Consider the following 22,274-nt stretch of genomic DNA (forward strand, 5'->3'; position numbering starts at 1 on the left):
AGTGAATTAAATAACATTTGTAAGCCTTTATTGTTCAATCAAAAACGCCCGATTTTTGATGAGAGAGATAACCACCCCCCCTTACGACACGCTTCAGAAACTAAAAAAATGGTCCATTTTCAAATGTTGCCTCTTTGAACTACAATTCACATTTGTACGTGGAAAATCACTTTTAAACATAAAATGAGATGTTTGAAGTGATTTTCAAGCTTCCAGGGGCCCTAAACACAAGATTTGAGAAATGGGTAAAAGTTAATGAAAATGGCCAATTTACTCACTCTGAGGCCTTAAAAAGTGTTTCTCCTCCACGGGAAGTGAATTACATAACATTTGGAGGCCTTTATTGTTCAACCAAAAACGCCTGTTTTTTGGTGAAAGAGATAACCACCCCCCTTACGACATGCTTCAGAAACTAAAAAAAATGGTCCATTTTCAAATGTTGCCTCTTTGAACTACAATTCACATTTGTACGTGGAAAATCACTTTTAAACATAAAATTAGATGTTTAAAGGGATTTTCATGCTTCCAGGGGCCTTAAACACAAGATTTGATGAATGGGTAAAAGTGAATGAAAATGGCCAATTTACTCATTCTGAGGCCTTAAAAAGTGTTTCTCCTCCACGGGATATGAATAAATAACATTTGGAGGCCTTTATTGTTCAACCAAAAACGCCCGTTTTTTGGTGAAAGAGATAACCACCCCCCCTTACGACATGCTTCAGAAACGAAAAAAAAGGTCCATTTTCAAATGTTGCGTCTTTGAACTACAATTCACATTTGTACGTGGATAATCACTTTTAGAGATGAAATTAGATGTTTAAAGTGATTTTCAAGCTTCCAGGGGCCCTAAACACAAGATTTGAGGAATGGGTAAATGTGAATGAAAATGGCGAATTTATTCACTCTGAGGCCTTAAAAAGTTTTTCTCCACCCCAGAAAGTGAATTAAATAACATTTGTAGGCCTTTATTGTTCAATCAAAAACGCCCGATTTTTGATGAGAATTCAAATGTTGCGTCTTTGAACGACAATTCACATTTGTACGTGGATAATCACTTTTAGAGATAACATTAGATGTTTAAAGTGATTTTCAAGCTTCCAGGGGCCCTAAACACAAGATTTGAGGAATGGGTAAATGTGAATGAAAACGGCAAATTTATTCACTCTGAGGCCTTAAAAAGTTTTTCTCCACCCCAGAAAGTGAATTAAATAACATTTGTAGGCCTTTATTGTTCAATCAAAAACACCCGATTTTTGATGAAAGAGATAACCACCCCCCCTTACGACATGCTTGAGGAATGGGTAAAAGTGAATGAAAATGGCCAATTTACTCATTCTGAGGCCTTAAAAAGTGTTTCTCCTCCACGGGAAGTGAATTAAATAACATTTGGAGGCCTTTATTGTTCAACCAAAAACGCCCGTTTTTTGGTGAAAGAGATAACCACCCCCCCTTACGACATGCTTCCGAAACGAAAAAAAAGGTCCATTTTCAAATGTTGCGTCTTTGAACGACAATTCACATTTGTACGTGGATAATCACTTTTAGAGATAACATTAGATGTTTAAAGTGATTTTCAAGCTTCCAGGGGACCTAAACACAAGATTTGAGGAATGGGTAAATGTGAATGAAAATGGCCAATTTATTCACTCTGAGGCCTTAAAAAGTTTTTCTCCACCCCAGAAAGTGAATTAAATAACATTTGTAGGCCTTTATTGTTCAATCAAAAATGCCCGATTTTTGATGAAAGAGATAACCACCCCCCCTTACGACATGCTTCAAAAACTAAAAAAATGGTCCATTTTCAAATGTTGCCTCTTTGAACTACAATTCACATTTGTACGTGGAAAATCACTTTTAAACATAAAATGAGATGTTTAAAGTGATTTTCATGCTTCCAGGGGCCTTAAACACAAGATTTGAGGAATGGGTAAAAGTGAATGAAAATGGCCAATTTACTCATTCTGAGGCCTTAAAAAGTGTTTCTCCTCCACGGGAAGTGAATTAAATAACATTTGGAGGCCTTTATTGTTCAACCAAAATGCCCGTTTTTTGGTGAAAGAGATAACCACCCCCCCTTACGACATGCTTCCGAAACGAAAAAAAAGGTCCATTTTCAAATGTTGCGTCTTTGAACTACAATTCACATTTGTACGTGGATAATCACTTTTAGAGATAACATTAGATGTTTAAAGTGATTTTCAAGCTTCCAGGGGCCCTAAACACAAGATTTGAGAAATTGGTAAAAGTGAATGAAAATGGCCAATTTACTCACTCTGAGGCCTTAAAAAGTGTTTCTCCTCCACGGGAAGTGAATTAAATAACATTTGGAGTCCTTTATTGTTTAACCAAAAATGCCGTTTTTTGGTGAAAGAGATAACCACCCCCCCTTACGACATGCTTCAGAAACTAAAAAAATGGTCCATTTTCAAATGTTGCCTCTTTGAACTACAATTCACATTTGTACGTGGAAAATCACTTTTAAACATAAAAATGAGATGTTTAAAGGGATTTTCATGCTTCCAGGGGCCTTAAGCACAAGATTTGAGGAATGGGTAAAAGTGAATGAAAATGGCCAATTTACTCACTCTGAGGCCTTAAAATGTGTTTCTCCTCCATGGGAAGTGAATTAAATACCATTTGGAGGCCTTTATTGTTCAACCAAAAACGCAGTTTTTTGGTGAAAGAGATAACCACCCCCCCTTACGACATGCTTCAGAAATGAAAAAAAAGGTCCATTTTCAAATGTTGCGTCCTTGAACTACAATTCACATTTGTACGTGGATAATCACTTTTAGAGATAAAATTAGATGTTTAAAGTGATTTTCAAGCTTCCAGGGGACCTAAACACAAGATTTGAGGAATGGGTAAATGTGAATGAAAATGGCCAATTTATTCACTCTGAGGCCTTAAAAAGTTTTTCTCCACCCCAGAAAGTGAATTAAATAACATTTGTAAGCCTTTATTGTTCAATCAAAAACGCCCGATTTTTGATGAGACAGATAACCACCCCCCCTTACGACACGCTTCAGAAACTAAAAAAATGGTCCATTTTCAAATGTTGCCTCTTTGAACTACAATTCACATTTGTACGTGGAAAATCACTTTTAAACATAAAATGAGATGTTTGAAGTGATTTTCAAGCTTCCAGGGGCCCTAAACACAAGATTTGAGAAATGGGTAAAAGTTAATGAAAATGGCCAATTTACTCACTCTGAGGCCTTAAAAAGTGTTTCTCCTCCACGGGAAGTGAATTACATAACATTTGGAGGCCTTTATTGTTCAACCAAAAACGCCTGTTTTTTGGTGAAAGAGATAACCACCCCCCTTACGACATGCTTCAGAAACTAAAAAAAATGGTCCATTTTCAAATGTTGCCTCTTTGAACTACAATTCACATTTGTACGTGGAAAATCACTTTTAAACATAAAATTAGATGTTTAAAGGGATTTTCATGCTTCCAGGGGCCTTAAACACAAGATTTGATGAATGGGTAAAAGTGAATGAAAATGGCCAATTTACTCATTCTGAGGCCTTAAAAAGTGTTTCTCCTCCACGGGATATGAATAAATAACATTTGGAGGCCTTTATTGTTCAACCAAAAACGCCCGTTTTTTGGTGAAAGAGATAACCACCCCCCCTTACGACATGCTTCAGAAACGAAAAAAAAGGTCCATTTTCAAATGTTGCGTCTTTGAACTACAATTCACATTTGTACGTGGATAATCACTTTTAGAGATGAAATTAGATGTTTAAAGTGATTTTCAAGCATCCAGGGGCCCTAAACACAAGATTTGAGGAATGGGTAAATGTGAATGAAAATGGCCAATTTATTCACTCTGAGGCCTTAAAAAGTTTTTCTCCACCCCAGAAAGTGAATTAAATAACATTTGTAGGCCTTTATTGTTCAATCAAAAACGCCCGATTTTTGATGAGAATTCAAATGTTGCGTCTTTGAACGACAATTCACATTTGTACGTGGATAATCACTTTTAGAGATAACATTAGATGTTTAAAGTGATTTTCAAGCTTCCAGGGGCCCTAAACACAAGATTTGAGGAATGGGTAAATGTGAATGAAAACGGCAAATTTATTCACTCTGAGGCCTTAAAAAGTTTTTCTCCACCCCAGAAAGTGAATTAAATAACATTTGTAGGCCTTTATTGTTCAATCAAAAACACCCGATTTTTGATGAAAGAGATAACCACCCCCCCTTACGACATGCTTGAGGAATGGGTAAAAGTGAATGAAAATGGCCAATTTACTCATTCTGAGGCCTTAAAAAGTGTTTCTCCTCCACGGGAAGTGAATTAAATAACATTTGGAGGCCTTTATTGTTCAACCAAAAACGCCCGTTTTTTGGTGAAAGAGATAACCACCCCCCCTTACGACATGCTTCCGAAACGAAAAAAAAGGTCCATTTTCAAATGTTGCGTCTTTGAACGACAATTCACATTTGTACGTGGATAATCACTTTTAGAGATAACATTAGATGTTTAAAGTGATTTTCAAGCTTCCAGGGGACCTAAACACAAGATTTGAGGAATGGGTAAATGTGAATGAAAATGGCCAATTTATTCACTCTGAGGCCTTAAAAAGTTTTTCTCCACCCCAGAAAGTGAATTAAATAACATTTGTAGGCCTTTATTGTTCAATCAAAAATGCCCGATTTTTGATGAAAGAGATAACCACCCCCCCTTACGACATGCTTCAAAAACTAAAAAAATGGTCCATTTTCAAATGTTGCCTCTTTGAACTACAATTCACATTTGTACGTGGAAAATCACTTTTAAACATAAAATGAGATGTTTAAAGTGATTTTCATGCTTCCAGGGGCCTTAAACACAAGATTTGAGGAATGGGTAAAAGTGAATGAAAATGGCCAATTTACTCATTCTGAGGCCTTAAAAAGTGTTTCTCCTCCACGGGAAGTGAATTAAATAACATTTGGAGGCCTTTATTGTTCAACCAAAATGCCCGTTTTTTGGTGAAAGAGATAACCACCCCCCCTTACGACATGCTTCCGAAACGAAAAAAAAGGTCCATTTTCAAATGTTGCGTCTTTGAACTACAATTCACATTTGTACGTGGATAATCACTTTTAGAGATAACATTAGATGTTTAAAGTGATTTTCAAGCTTCCAGGGGCCCTAAACACAAGATTTGAGAAATTGGTAAAAGTGAATGAAAATGGCCAATTTACTCACTCTGAGGCCTTAAAAAGTGTTTCTCCTCCACGGGAAGTGAATTAAATAACATTTGGAGTCCTTTATTGTTTAACCAAAAATGCCGTTTTTTGGTGAAAGAGATAACCACCCCCCCTTACGACATGCTTCAGAAACTAAAAAAATGGTCCATTTTCAAATGTTGCCTCTTTGAACTACAATTCACATTTGTACGTGGAAAATCACTTTTAAACATAAAAATGAGATGTTTAAAGGGATTTTCATGCTTCCAGGGGCCTTAAGCACAAGATTTGAGGAATGGGTAAAAGTGAATGAAAATGGCCAATTTACTCACTCTGAGGCCTTAAAATGTGTTTCTCCTCCATGGGAAGTGAATTAAATACCATTTGGAGGCCTTTATTGTTCAACCAAAAACGCAGTTTTTTGGTGAAAGAGATAACCACCCCCCCTTACGACATGCTTCAGAAATGAAAAAAATGGTCCATTTTCAAATGTTGCGTCTTTGAACTACAATTCACATTTGTACATGGATAATCACTTTTAGAGATAAAATTAGATGTTTAAAGTGATTTTCAAGCTTCCAGGGGCCCTAAACAGAAGATTTGAGGAATGGGTAAATGTCAATGAAAATGGCCAATTTATTCACTCTGAAGCCTTAAAAAGTTTTTCTCCACCCCAGAAAGTGAATTAAATAACATTTGTAGGCCTTTATTGTTCAATCAAAAACGCCCGATTTTTGATGAAAGAGATAACCACCCCCCCTTACGACATGCTTCAAAAACTAAAAAAATGGCCCATTTTCAAATGTTGCCTCTTTGAACTACAATTCACATTTGTACGTGGAAAATCACTTTTAAACATAAAATGAGATGTTTAAAGTGATTTTCAAGCTTCCAGGGGCCCTAAACACAAGATTTGAGGAATGGGTAAATGTGAATGAAAATGGCCAATGTATTCACTCTGAAGCCTTAAAAAGTTTTTCTCCACCCCAGAAAGTGAATTAAATAACATTTGTAGGCCTTTATTGTTCAATCAAAAACGCCCGATTTTTGATGAAAGAGATAACCATCCCCCCTTACGGCATGCTTCAGAAACTAAAAAAATGGTCCATTTTCAAATGTTGCCTCTTTGAACTACAATTCACCTTTGTACGTGGAAAATCACTTTTAAACATAAAATGAGATGTTTAAAGTGATTTTCATGCTTCCAGGGGCCTTAAACACCATATTTGAGGAATGGGTAAAAGTGAATGGAAATGGCCAATTTACTCACTCTGCGGCCTTAAAAAGTGTTTCTCCTCCACGGGAAGTGAAAAAACTAACATTTGGAGGCATTTATTGTTCAATCAAAATCGCCTGTTTTTTGGTGAAAGAGATAACCACCCCCCCTTACGACATGCTTCAGAAACGAAAAAAATGGTCCATTTTCAAATGTCTCGTCTTTGAACGACAATTCACATTTGTACGTGGATAATCACTTTTAGAGATAACATTAGATGTTTAAAGTGATTTTCAAGCTTCCAGGGGCCCTAAACACAAGATTTGAGAAATGGGCAAAAGTGAATGAAAATGGCCAATTTACTCACTCTGAGGCCTTAAAAAGTGTTTCTCCTCCACGGGAAGTGAATTAAATAACATTTGGAGGCCTTTATTGTTCAACCAAAAACGCCCATTTTTTGGTGAAAGAGATAACCACCCCCCCTTACGACATGCTTCAGAAACGAAAAAAATGGTCCGTTTTCAAATGTTGCCTCTTTGAACTACAATTCACATTTGTACGTGGAAAATCACTTTTAAACATAAAATGAGATGTTTGAAGTGATTTTCATGCTTCCAGGGGCCTTAAACACGAGATTTGAGGAATGGGTAAAAGTGAATGAAAATGGCCAATTTATTCACTCTGCGGCCTTAAAAAGTGTTTCTCCTCCACGGGAAGTGAATTAAATAACATTTGGAGGCCTTTATTGGTCAATCAAAAATGCCTGTTTTTTGGTGAAAGAGATAACCACCCCCCCTTACGACATGCTTCAGAAACGAAAAAAATGGTCCATTTTCAAATGTTGCGTCTTTGAACGACAATTCACATTTGTACGTGGATAATCACTTTTAGAGATAACATTAGATGTTCAAAGTGATTTTCAAGCTTCCAGGGGCCCTAAACACAAGATTTGAGAAATGGGTAAAAGTGAATGAAAATGGCCAATTTACTCACTCTGAGGCCTTAAAATGTGTTTCTCCTCCATGGGAAGTGAATTAAATACCATTTGGAGGCCTTTATTGTTCAACCAAAAACGCCGTTTTTTGGTGAAAGAGATAACCACCCCCCCTTACGACATGCTTCAGAAATGAAAAAAATGGTCCATTTTCAAATGTTGCGTCTTTGAACTACAATTCACATTTGTACATGGATAATCACTTTTAGAGATAAAATTAGATGTTTAAAGTGATTTTCAAGCTTCCAGGGGCTCTAAACACAAGATTTGAGGAATGGGTAAATGTGAATGAAAATGGCCAATTTATTCACTCTGAAGCCTTAAAAAGTTTTTCTCCACCCCAGAAAGTGAATTAAATAACATTTGTAGGCCTTTATTGCTCAATCAAAAACGCCCGATTTTTGATGAAAGAGATAACCACCCCCCCTTACGACATGCTTCAAAAACTAAAAAAATGGCCCATTTTCAAATGTTGCCGCTTTGAACTACAATTCACATTTGTACGTGGAAAATCACTTTTAAACATAAAATGAGATGTTTAAAGTGATTTTCATGCTTCCAGGGGCCTTAAACACAAGATTTGAGGAATGGGTAAAAGTGAATGAAAATGGCCAATTTACTCATTCTGAGGCCTTAAAAAGTGTTTCTCCTCCACGGGAAGTTAATTAAATAACATTTGGAGGCCTTTATTGTTCAACCAAAAACGCCCGTTTTTTGGTGAAAGAGATAACCACCCCCCCTTACGACATGCTTCAGAAACGAAAAAAAAGGTCCATTTTCAAATGTTGCGTCTTTGAACTACAATTCACATGTGTACGTGGATAATCACTTTTAGAGATAAAATTAGATGTTTAAAGTGATTTTCAAGCTTCCAGGGGCCCTAAACACAAGATTTGAGGAATGGGTAAATGTGAATGAAAATGGCCAATGTATTCACTCTGAAGCCTTAAAAAGTTTTTCTCCACCCCAGAAAGTGAATTAAATAAAATTTGTAGGCCTTTATTGTTCAATCAAAAACGCCCGATTTTTGATGAAAGAGATAACCATCCCCCCTTACGACATGCTTCAGAAACTAAAAAAATGGTCCATTTTCAAATGTTGCCTCTTTGAACTACAATTCACATTTGTACGTGGAAAATCACTTTTAAACATAAAATGAGATGTTTAAAGTGATTTTCATGCTTCCAGGGGCCTTAAACACCATATTTGAGGAATGGGTAAAAGTGAATGGAAATGGCCAATTTACTCACTCTGAGGCCTTAAAATGTGTTTCTCCTCCATGGGAAGTGAATTAAATACCATTTGGAGGCCTTTATTGTTCAACCAAAAACGCCGTTTTTTGGTGAAAGAGATAACCACCCCCCCTTACGACATGCTTCAGAAATGAAAAAAATGGTCCATTTTCAAATGTTGCGTCTTTGAACTACAATTCACATTTGTACATGGATAATCACTTTTAGAGATAAAATTAGATGTTTAAAGTGATTTTCAAGCTTCCAGGGCCCCTAAACACAAGATTTGAGGAATGGGTAAATGTGAATGAAAATGGCCAATTTATTCACTCTGAAGCCTTAAAAGGTTTTTCTCCACCCCAGAAAGTGAATTAAATAACATTTGTAGGCCTTTATTGTTCAATCAAAAATGCCCGATTTTTGATGAAAGAGATAACCACCCCCCCTTACGACATGCTTCAGAAACGAAAAAAATGGTCCATTTTCAAATGTTGCGTCTTTGAACGACAATTCACATTTGTACATGGATAATCACTTTTAGAGATAAAATTAGATGTTTAAAGTGATTTTCAAGCTTCCAGGGGCCCTAAACACAAGATTTGAGGAATGGGTAAATGTGAATGAAAATGGGCAATATATTCCCTCTGAGGCCTTAAAAAGTTTTTCTCCACCCCAGAAAGTGAATTAAATAACATTTGTAGGCCTTTATTGTTCAACCAAAAACGGCCATTTTTGGTGAAAGAGATAACCACACCCCCTTACGACATGCTTCAGAAACGAAAAAAATGGTCCGTTTTCAAATGTTGCCTCTTTGAACTACAATTCACATTTGTACGTGGAAAATCACTTTTAAACATAAAATGAGATGTTTAAAGTGATTTTCATGCTTCCAGGGGCCTTAAACACAAGATTTGAGGTATGGGTAAAAGTGAATGAAAATGGCCAATTTACTCACTCTGAGGCCTTAAAAAGTGTTTCTCCTCCACGGGAAGTGAATTACATAACATTTGGAGGCATTTATTGTTCAATCAAAAACGCCTGTTTTTTGGTGAAAGAGATAACCTCCCCCCCCTTACGACATGCTTCAGAAACGAAAAAAATGGTCCATTTTCAAATGTTGCGTCTTTGAACGACAATTCACATTTGTACGTGGATAATCACTTTTAGAGATAACATTAGATGTTCAAAGTGATTTTCAAGCTTCCAGGGGCCCTAAACACAAGATTTGAGAAATGGGTAAAAGTGAATGAAAATGGCCAATTTACTCACTCTGAGGCCTTAAAATGTGTTTCTCCTCCATGGGAAGTGAATTAAATACCATTTGGAGGCCTTTATTGTTCAACCAAAAACGCCGTTTTTTGGTGAAAGAGATAACCACCCCCCCTTACGACATGCTTCAGAAATGAAAAAAATGGTCCATTTTCAAATGTTGCGTCTTTGAACTACAATTCACATTTGTACATGGATAATCACTTTTAGAGATAAAATTAGATGTTTAAAGTGATTTTCAAGCTTCCAGGGGCCCTAAACACAAGATTTGAGGAATGGGTAAATGTGAATGAAAATGGCCAATTTATTCACTCTGAAGCCTTAAAAAGTTTTTCTCCACCCCAGAAAGTGAATTAAATAACATTTGTAGGCCTTTATTGTTCAATCAAAAACGCCCGATTTTTGATGAAAGAGATAACCACCCCCCCTTACGACATGCTTCAAAAACTAAAAAAATGGCCCATTTTCAAATGTTGCCTCTTTGAACTACAATTCACATTTGTACGTGGAAAATCACTTTTAAACATAAAATGAGATGTTTAAAGTGATTTCCATGCTTCCAGGGGCCTTAAACACAAGATTTGAGGAATGGGTAAAAGTGAATGAAAATGGCCAATTTACTCATTCTGAGGCCTTAAAAAGTGTTTCTCCTCCACGGGAAGTTAATTAAATAACATTTGGAGGCCTTTATTGTTCAACCAAAAACGCCCGTTTTTTGGTGAAAGAGATAACCACCCCCCCTTACGACATGCTTCAGAAACGAAAAAAAAGGTCCATTTTCAAATGTTGCGTCTTTGAACTACAATTCACATGTGTACGTGGATAATCACTTTTAGAGATAAAATTAGATGTTTAAAGTGATTTTCAAGCTTCCAGGGGCCCTAAACACAAGATTTGAGGAATGGGTAAATGTGAATGAAAATGTCCAATGTATTCACTCTGAAGCCTTAAAAAGTTTTTCTCCACCCCAGAAAGTGAATTAAATAACATTTGTAGGCCTTTATTGTTCAATCAAAAACGCCCGATTTTTGATGAAAGAGATAACCATCCCCCCTTACGACATGCTTCAGAAACTAAAAAAATGGTCCATTTTCAAATGTTGCCTCTTTGAACTACAATTCACATTTGTACGTGGAAAATCACTTTTAAACATAAAATGAGATGTTTAAAGTGATTTTCATGCTTCCAGGGGCCTTAAACACCATATTTGAGGAATGGGTAAAAGTGAATGGAAATGGCCAATTTACTCACTCTGCGGCCTTAAAAAGTGTTTCTCCTCCACGGGAAGTGAAAAAAACAACATTTGGAGGCATTTATTGTTCAACCAAAAACGCCTGTTTTTTGGTGAAAGAGATAACCACCCCCCCTTACGACCTGCTTCAGAAACGAAAAAAATGGTCCGTTTTCAAATGTTGCCTCTTTGAACTACAATTCACATTTGTACATGGATAATCACTTTTAGAGATAAAATTAGATGTTTAAAGTGATTTTCAAGCTTCCAGGGGCCCTAAACACAAGATTTGAGGAATGGGTAAATGTGAATGAAAATGGCCAATTTATTCACTCTGAAGCCTTAAAAGGTTTTTCTCCACCCCAGAAAGTGAATTAAATAACATTTGTAGGCCTTTATTGTTCAATCAAAAATGCCCGATTTTTGATGAAAGAGATAACCAACCCCCCTTACGACATGCTTCAGAAACTAAAAAAATGGTCCATTTTCAAATGTTGCCTCTTTGAACTACAATTCACATTTGTACGTGGAAAATCACTTTTAAACATAAAATGAGATGTTTAAAGTGATTTTCATGCTTCCAGGGGCCTTAAACACAAGATTTGAGGAATGGGTAAAAGTGAATGAAAATGGCCAATTTACTCATTTTGAGGCCTTAAAAAGTGTTTCTCCTCCACGGGAAGTGAAAAAAATAACATTTGGAGGCATTTATTGTTCAATCAAAATCGCCTGTTTTTTGGTGAAAGAGATAACCACCCCCCCTTACGACATGCTTCAGAAACGAAAAAAATGGTCCATTTTCAAATGTCTCGTCTTTGAACGACAATTCACATTTGTACGTGGATAATCACTTTTAGAGATAACATTAGATGTTTAAAGTGATTTTCAAGCTTCCAGGGGCCCTAAACACAAGATTTGAGAAATGGGCAAAAGTGAATGAAAATGGCCAATTTACTCATTTTGAGGCCTTAAAAAGTGTTTCTCCTCCACGGGAAGTGAAAAAAATAACATTTGGAGGCCTTTATTGTTCAACCAAAAACGCCCATTTTTTGGTGAAAGAGATAACCACCCCCCCCTTACGACATGCTTCAGAAACGAAAAAAATGGTCCGTTTTCAAATGTTGCCTCTTTGAACTACAATTCACATTTGTACGTGGAAAATCACTTTTAAACATAAAATGAGATGTTTGAAGTGATTTTCATGCTTCCAGGGGCCTTAAACACGAGATTTGAGGAATGGGTAAAAGTGAATGAAAATGGCCAATTTACTCACTCTGCGGCCTTAAAAAGTGTTTCTCCTCCACGGGAAGTGAATTAAATAACATTTGGAGGCCTTTATTGGTCAATCAAAAATGCCTGTTTTTTGGTGAAAGAGATAACCACCCCCCTTACGACATGCTTCAGAAACGAAAAAAATGGTCCATTTTCAAATGTTGCGTCTTTGAACGACAATTCACATTTGTACATGGATAATCACTTTTAGAGATAAAATTAGATGTTTAAAGTGATTTTCAAGCTTCCAGGGGCCCTAAACACAAGATTTGAGGAATGGGTAAATGTGAATGAAAATGGGCAATATATTCACTCTGAGGCCTTAAAAAGTTTTTCTCCACCCCAGAAAGTGAATTAAATAACATTTGTAGGCCTTTATTGTTCAACCAAAAACGGCCATTTTTGGTGAAAGAGATAACCACCCCCCCTTACGACATGCTTCAGAAACGAAAAAAATGGTCCGTTTTCAAATGTTGCCTCTTTGAACTACAATTCACATTTGTACGTGGAAAATCACTTTTAAACATAAAATGAGATGTTTAAAGTGATTTTCATGCTTCCAGGGGCCTTAAACACAAGATTTGAGGTATGGGTAAAAGTGAATGAAAATGGCCAATTTACTCACTCTGAGGCCTTAAAAAGTGTTTCTCCTCCACGGGAAGTGAAAAAAATATCATTTGGAGGCATTTATTGTTCAATCAAAAACGCCTGTTTTTTGGTGAAAGAGATAACCTCCCCCCCCTTACGACATGCTTCAGAAACGAAAAAAATGGTCCATTTTCAAATGTTGCGTCTTTGAACGACAATTCACATTTGTACGTGGATAATCACTTTTAGAGATAACATTAGATGTTCAAAGTGATTTTCAAGCTACCAGGGGCACTAAACACAAGATTTGAGAAATGGGTAAAAGTGAATGAAAATGGCCAATTTACTCACTCTGAGGCCTTAAAATGTGTTTCTCCTCCATGGGAAGTGAATTAAATACCATTTGGAGGCCTTTATTGTTCAACCAAAAACGCCGTTTTTTGGTGAAAGAGATAACCACCCCCCCTTACGACATGCTTCAGAAATGAAAAAAATGGTCCATTTTCAAATGTTGCGTCTTTGAACTACAATTCACATTTGTACATGGATAATCACTTTTAGAGATAAAATTGGATGTTTAAAGTGATTTTCAAGCTTCCAGGGGCCCTAAACACAAGATTTGAGGAATGGGTAAATGTGAATGAAAATGGCCAATTTATTCACTCTGAAGCCTTAAAAAGTTTTTCTCCACCCCAGAAAGTGAATTAAATAACATTTGTAGGCCTTTATTGTTCAATCAAAAACGCCCGATTTTTGATGAAAGAGATAACCATCCCCCCTTACGACACGCTTCAGAAACTAAAAAAATGGTCCATTTTCAAATGTTGCCTCTTTGAACTACAATTCACATTTGTACGTGGAAAATCACTTTTAAACATAAAATGAGATGTTTGAAGTGATTTTCAAGCTTCCAGGGGCCCTAAACACAAGATTTGAGAAATGGGTAAAAGTTAATGAAAATGGCCAATTTACTCACTCTGAGGCCTTAAAAAGTGTTTCTCCTCCACGGGAAGTGAATTACATAACATTTGGAGGCCTTTATTGTTCAACCAAAAACGCCTGTTTTTTGGTGAAAGAGATAACCACCCCCCTTACGAAATGCTTCAGAAACTAAAAAAAATGGTCCATTTTCAAATGTTGCCTCTTTGAACTACAATTCACATTTGTACGTGGAAAATCACTTTTAAACATAAAATGAGATGTTTAAAGGGATTTTCATGCTTCCAGGGGCCTTAAACACAAGATTTGAGGAATGGGTAAAAGTGAATGAAAATGGCCAATTTACTCATTCTGAGGCCTTAAAAAGTGTTTCTCCTCCACGGGATATGAATTAAATAACATTTGGAGGCCTTTATTGTTCAACCAAAAACGCCCGTTTTTTGGTGAAAGAGATAACTACCCCCCCTTACGACATGCTTCAGAAACGAAAAAAAAGGTCAATTTTCAAATGTTGCGTCTTTGAACTACAATTCACATTTGTACGTGGATAATCACTTTTAGAGATGAAATTAGATGTTTAAAGTGATTTTCAAGCTTCCAGGGGCCCTAAACACAAGATTTGAGGAATGGGTAAATGTGAATGAAAATGGCCAATTTATTCACTCTGAGGCCTTAAAAAGTTTTTCTCCACCCCAGAAAGTGAATTAAATAACATTTGTAGGCCTTTATTGTTCAATCAAAAACGCCCGATTTTTGATGAGAGAGATAACCACCCCCCCTTACGACATGCTTCAGAAACTAAAAAAATGGTCCATTTTCAAATGTTGCCTCTTTGAACTACAATTCACATTTATACGTGGAAAATCACTTTTACACATAAAATGAGATGTTTAAAGTGATTTTCATGCTTCTAGGGGCCTTAAACACAAGATTTGAGGAATGGGTAAAAGTGAATGAAAATGGCCAATTTACTCACTCTGAGGCCTTAAAATGTGTTTCTCCTCCATGGGAAGTGATTTAAATACCATTTGGAGGCCTTTATTGTTCAACCAAAAACGCCGTTTTTTGGTGAAAGAGATAACCACCCCCCCTTTTGACATGCTTCAGAAACGAAAAAAATGGTCCATTTTCAAATGTTGCGTCTTTGAACGACAATTCACATTTGTACGTGGATAATCACTTTTAGAGATAACATTAGATGTTTAAAGTGATTTTCAAGCTTCCAGGGGCCCTAAACACAAGATTTGAGGAATGGGTAAATGTGAATGAAAATGGCCAATTTATTCACTCTGAGGCCTTAAAAAGTTTTTCTCCACCCCAGAAAGTGAATTAAATAACATTTGTAGGCCTTTATTGTTCAATCAAAAACACCCGATTTTTGATGAAAGAGATAACCACCCCCCCTTACGACATGCTTCAGAAACTAAAAAAATGGTCCATTTTCAATTGTTGCGTCTTTGAACTACAATTCACATTTGTACATGGATAATCACTTTTAGAGATAAAATTAGATGTTTAAGGTGATTTTCAAGCTTCCAGGGGCCCTAAACACAAGATTTGAGGAATGGGTAAAAGTGAATGAAAATGGCCAATTTACTCACTCTGCGGCCTTAAAAAGTGTTTCTCCTCCACGGGAAGTGAAAAAAAGTAACATTTGGAGGAATTTATTGTTCAACCAAAAACGCCTGTTTTTTGGTGAAAGAGATAACCACCCCCCCTTTTGACATGCTTCAGAAACGAAAAAAATGGTCCATTTTCAAATGTTGCGTCTTTGAACGACAATTCACATTTGTACGTGGATAATCACTTTTAGAGATAACATTAGATGTTTAAAGTGATTTTCAAGCTTCCAGGGGCCCTAAACACAAGATTTGAGGAATGGGTAAATGTGAATGAAAATGGCCAATTTATTCACTCTGAGGCCTTAAAAAGTTTTTCTCCACCCCAGAAAGTGAATTAAATAACATTTGTAGGCCTTTATTGTTCAATCAAAAACACCCGATTTTTGATGAAAGAGATAACCACCCCCCCTTACGACATGCTTCAGAAACTAAAAAAATGGTCCATTTTCAATTGTTGCCTCTTTGAACTACAATTCACATTTGTACGTGGAAAATCACTTTTAAACATAAAATGAGATGTTTGAAGTGATTTTCAAGCTTCCAGGGGCCCTAAACACAAGATTTGAGAAATGGGTAAAAGTTAATGAAAATGGCCAATTTACTCACTCTGAGGCCTTAAAAAGTGTTTCTCCTCCACGGGAAGTGAATTACATAACATTTGGAGGCCTTTATTGTTCAACCAAAAACGCCTGTTTTTTGGTGAAAGAGATAACCACCCCCCTTACGACATGCTTCAGAAACTAAAAAAAATGGTCCATTTTCAAATGTTGCCTCTTTGAACTACAATTCACATTTGTACGTGGAAAATCACTTTTAAACATAAAATTAGATGTTTAAAGGGATTTTCATGCTTCCAGGGGCCTTAAACACAAGATTTGATGAATGGGTAAAAGTGAATGAAAATGGCCAATTTACTCATTCTGAGGCCTTAAAAAGTGTTTCTCCTCCACGGGATATGAATAAATAACATTTGGAGGCCTTTATTGTTCAACCAAAAACGCCCGTTTTTTGGTGAAAGAGATAACCACCCCCCCTTACGACATGCTTCAGAAACGAAAAAAAAGGTCCATTTTCAAATGTTGCGTCTTTGAACTACAATTCACATTTGTACGTGGATAATCACTTTTAGAGATGAAATTAGATGTTTAAAGTGATTTTCAAGCTTCCAGGGGCCCTAAACACAAGATTTGAGGAATGGGTAAATGTGAATGAAAATGGCCAATTTATTCACTCTGAGGCCTTAAAAAGTTTTTCTCCACCCCAGAAAGTGAATTAAATAACATTTGTAGGCCTTTATTGTTCAATCAAAAACGCCCGATTTTTGATGAGAATTCAAATGTTGCGTCTTTGAACGACAATTCACATTTGTACGTGGATAATCACTTTTAGAGATAACATTAGATGTTTAAAGTGATTTTCAAGCTTCCAGGGGCCCTAAACACAAGATTTGAGGAATGGGTAAATGTGAATGAAAACGGCAAATTTATTCACTCTGAGGCCTTAAAAAGTTTTTCTCCACCCCAGAAAGTGAATTAAATAACATTTGTAGGCCTTTATTGTTCAATCAAAAACACCCGATTTTTGATGAAAGAGATAACCACCCCCCCTTACGACATGCTTGAGGAATGGGTAAAAGTGAATGAAAATGGCCAATTTACTCATTCTGAGGCCTTAAAAAGTGTTTCTCCTCCACGGGAAGTGAATTAAATAACATTTGGAGGCCTTTATTGTTCAACCAAAAACGCCCGTTTTTTGGTGAAAGAGATAACCACCCCCCCTTACGACATGCTTCCGAAACGAAAAAAAAGGTCCATTTTCAAATGTTGCGTCTTTGAACGACAATTCACATTTGTACGTGGATAATCACTTTTAGAGATAACATTAGATGTTTAAAGTGATTTTCAAGCTTCCAGGGGACCTAAACACAAGATTTGAGGAATGGGTAAATGTGAATGAAAATGGCCAATTTATTCACTCTGAGGCCTTAAAAAGTTTTTCTCCACCCCAGAAAGTGAATTAAATAACATTTGTAGGCCTTTATTGTTCAATCAAAAATGCCCGATTTTTGATGAAAGAGATAACCACCCCCCCTTACGACATGCTTCAAAAACTAAAAAAATGGTCCATTTTCAAATGTTGCCTCTTTGAACTACAATTCACATTTGTACGTGGAAAATCACTTTTAAACATAAAATGAGATGTTTAAAGTGATTTTCATGCTTCCAGGGGCCTTAAACACAAGATTTGAGGAATGGGTAAAAGTGAATGAAAATGGCCAATTTACTCATTCTGAGGCCTTAAAAAGTGTTTCTCCTCCACGGGAAGTGAATTAAATAACATTTGGAGGCCTTTATTGTTCAACCAAAATGCCCGTTTTTTGGTGAAAGAGATAACCACCCCCCCTTACGACATGCTTCCGAAACGAAAAAAAAGGTCCATTTTCAAATGTTGCGTCTTTGAACTACAATTCACATTTGTACGTGGATAATCACTTTTAGAGATAACATTAGATGTTTAAAGTGATTTTCAAGCTTCCAGGGGCCCTAAACACAAGATTTGAGAAATTGGTAAAAGTGAATGAAAATGGCCAATTTACTCACTCTGAGGCCTTAAAAAGTGTTTCTCCTCCACGGGAAGTGAATTAAATAACATTTGGAGTCCTTTATTGTTTAACCAAAAATGCCGTTTTTTGGTGAAAGAGATAACCACCCCCCCTTACGACATGCTTCAGAAACTAAAAAAATGGTCCATTTTCAAATGTTGCCTCTTTGAACTACAATTCACATTTGTACGTGGAAAATCACTTTTAAACATAAAAATGAGATGTTTAAAGGGATTTTCATGCTTCCAGGGGCCTTAAGCACAAGATTTGAGGAATGGGTAAAAGTGAATGAAAATGGCCAATTTACTCACTCTGAGGCCTTAAAATGTGTTTCTCCTCCATGGGAAGTGAATTAAATACCATTTGGAGGCCTTTATTGTTCAACCAAAAACGCAGTTTTTTGGTGAAAGAGATAACCACCCCCCCTTACGACATGCTTCAGAAATGAAAAAAATGGTCCATTTTCAAATGTTGCGTCTTTGAACTACAATTCACATTTGTACATGGATAATCACTTTTAGAGATAAAATTAGATGTTTAAAGTGATTTTCAAGCTTCCAGGGGCCCTAAACAGAAGATTTGAGGAATGGGTAAATGTCAATGAAAATGGCCAATTTATTCACTCTGAAGCCTTAAAAAGTTTTTCTCCACCCCAGAAAGTGAATTAAATAACATTTGTAGGCCTTTATTGTTCAATCAAAAACGCCCGATTTTTGATGAAAGAGATAACCACCCCCCCTTACGACATGCTTCAAAAACTAAAAAAATGGCCCATTTTCAAATGTTGCCTCTTTGAACTACAATTCACATTTGTACGTGGAAAATCACTTTTAAACATAAAATGAGATGTTTAAAGTGATTTTCAAGCTTCCAGGGGCCCTAAACACAAGATTTGAGGAATGGGTAAATGTGAATGAAAATGGCCAATGTATTCACTCTGAAGCCTTAAAAAGTTTTTCTCCACCCCAGAAAGTGAATTAAATAACATTTGTAGGCCTTTATTGTTCAATCAAAAACGCCCGATTTTTGATGAAAGAGATAACCATCCCCCCTTACGGCATGCTTCAGAAACTAAAAAAATGGTCCATTTTCAAATGTTGCCTCTTTGAACTACAATTCACCTTTGTACGTGGAAAATCACTTTTAAACATAAAATGAGATGTTTAAAGTGATTTTCATGCTTCCAGGGGCCTTAAACACCATATTTGAGGAATGGGTAAAAGTGAATGGAAATGGCCAATTTACTCACTCTGCGGCCTTAAAAAGTGTTTCTCCTCCACGGGAAGTGAAAAAACTAACATTTGGAGGCATTTATTGTTCAATCAAAATCGCCTGTTTTTTGGTGAAAGAGATAACCACCCCCCCTTACGACATGCTTCAGAAACGAAAAAAATGGTCCATTTTCAAATGTCTCGTCTTTGAACGACAATTCACATTTGTACGTGGATAATCACTTTTAGAGATAACATTAGATGTTTAAAGTGATTTTCAAGCTTCCAGGGGCCCTAAACACAAGATTTGAGAAATGGGCAAAAGTGAATGAAAATGGCCAATTTACTCACTCTGAGGCCTTAAAAAGTGTTTCTCCTCCACGGGAAGTGAATTAAATAACATTTGGAGGCCTTTATTGTTCAACCAAAAACGCCCATTTTTTGGTGAAAGAGATAACCACCCCCCCTTACGACATGCTTCAGAAACGAAAAAAATGGTCCGTTTTCAAATGTTGCCTCTTTGAACTACAATTCACATTTGTACGTGGAAAATCACTTTTAAACATAAAATGAGATGTTTGAAGTGATTTTCATGCTTCCAGGGGCCTTAAACACGAGATTTGAGGAATGGGTAAAAGTGAATGAAAATGGCCAATTTATTCACTCTGCGGCCTTAAAAAGTGTTTCTCCTCCACGGGAAGTGAATTAAATAACATTTGGAGGCCTTTATTGGTCAATCAAAAATGCCTGTTTTTTGGTGAAAGAGATAACCACCCCCCCTTACGACATGCTTCAGAAACGAAAAAAATGGTCCATTTTCAAATGTTGCGTCTTTGAACGACAATTCACATTTGTACGTGGATAATCACTTTTAGAGATAACATTAGATGTTCAAAGTGATTTTCAAGCTTCCAGGGGCCCTAAACACAAGATTTGAGAAATGGGTAAAAGTGAATGAAAATGGCCAATTTACTCACTCTGAGGCCTTAAAATGTGTTTCTCCTCCATGGGAAGTGAATTAAATACCATTTGGAGGCCTTTATTGTTCAACCAAAAACGCCGTTTTTTGGTGAAAGAGATAACCACCCCCCCTTACGACATGCTTCAGAAATGAAAAAAATGGTCCATTTTCAAATGTTGCGTCTTTGAACTACAATTCACATTTGTACATGGATAATCACTTTTAGAGATAAAATTAGATGTTTAAAGTGATTTTCAAGCTTCCAGGGGCTCTAAACACAAGATTTGAGGAATGGGTAAATGTGAATGAAAATGGCCAATTTATTCACTCTGAAGCCTTAAAAAGTTTTTCTCCACCCCAGAAAGTGAATTAAATAACATTTGTAGGCCTTTATTGCTCAATCAAAAACGCCCGATTTTTGATGAAAGAGATAACCACCCCCCCTTACGACATGCTTCAAAAACTAAAAAAATGGCCCATTTTCAAATGTTGCCGCTTTGAACTACAATTCACATTTGTACGTGGAAAATCACTTTTAAACATAAAATGAGATGTTTAAAGTGATTTTCATGCTTCCAGGGGCCTTAAACACAAGATTTGAGGAATGGGTAAAAGTGAATGAAAATGGCCAATTTACTCATTCTGAGGCCTTAAAAAGTGTTTCTCCTCCACGGGAAGTTAATTAAATAACATTTGGAGGCCTTTATTGTTCAACCAAAAACGCCCGTTTTTTGGTGAAAGAGATAACCACCCCCCCTTACGACATGCTTCAGAAACGAAAAAAAAGGTCCATTTTCAAATGTTGCGTCTTTGAACTACAATTCACATGTGTACGTGGATAATCACTTTTAGAGATAAAATTAGATGTTTAAAGTGATTTTCAAGCTTCCAGGGGCCCTAAACACAAGATTTGAGGAATGGGTAAATGTGAATGAAAATGGCCAATGTATTCACTCTGAAGCCTTAAAAAGTTTTTCTCCACCCCAGAAAGTGAATTAAATAAAATTTGTAGGCCTTTATTGTTCAATCAAAAACGCCCGATTTTTGATGAAAGAGATAACCATCCCCCCTTACGACATGCTTCAGAAACTAAAAAAATGGTCCATTTTCAAATGTTGCCTCTTTGAACTACAATTCACATTTGTACGTGGAAAATCACTTTTAAACATAAAATGAGATGTTTAAAGTGATTTTCATGCTTCCAGGGGCCTTAAACACCATATTTGAGGAATGGGTAAAAGTGAATGGAAATGGCCAATTTACTCACTCTGAGGCCTTAAAATGTGTTTCTCCTCCATGGGAAGTGAATTAAATACCATTTGGAGGCCTTTATTGTTCAACCAAAAACGCCGTTTTTTGGTGAAAGAGATAACCACCCCCCCTTACGACATGCTTCAGAAATGAAAAAAATGGTCCATTTTCAAATGTTGCGTCTTTGAACTACAATTCACATTTGTACATGGATAATCACTTTTAGAGATAAAATTAGATGTTTAAAGTGATTTTCAAGCTTCCAGGGCCCCTAAACACAAGATTTGAGGAATGGGTAAATGTGAATGAAAATGGCCAATTTATTCACTCTGAAGCCTTAAAAGGTTTTTCTCCACCCCAGAAAGTGAATTAAATAACATTTGTAGGCCTTTATTGTTCAATCAAAAATGCCCGATTTTTGATGAAAGAGATAACCACCCCCCCTTACGACATGCTTCAGAAACGAAAAAAATGGTCCATTTTCAAATGTTGCGTCTTTGAACGACAATTCACATTTGTACATGGATAATCACTTTTAGAGATAAAATTAGATGTTTAAAGTGATTTTCAAGCTTCCAGGGGCCCTAAACACAAGATTTGAGGAATGGGTAAATGTGAATGAAAATGGGCAATATATTCCCTCTGAGGCCTTAAAAAGTTTTTCTCCACCCCAGAAAGTGAATTAAATAACATTTGTAGGC

The sequence above is a fragment of the Triturus cristatus genome, chromosome 6 (genome assembly GCF_964204655.1).
Source record: "Triturus cristatus chromosome 6, aTriCri1.1, whole genome shotgun sequence".
NCBI classification, from domain to species: Eukaryota; Metazoa; Chordata; class Amphibia; order Caudata; family Salamandridae; genus Triturus; species Triturus cristatus.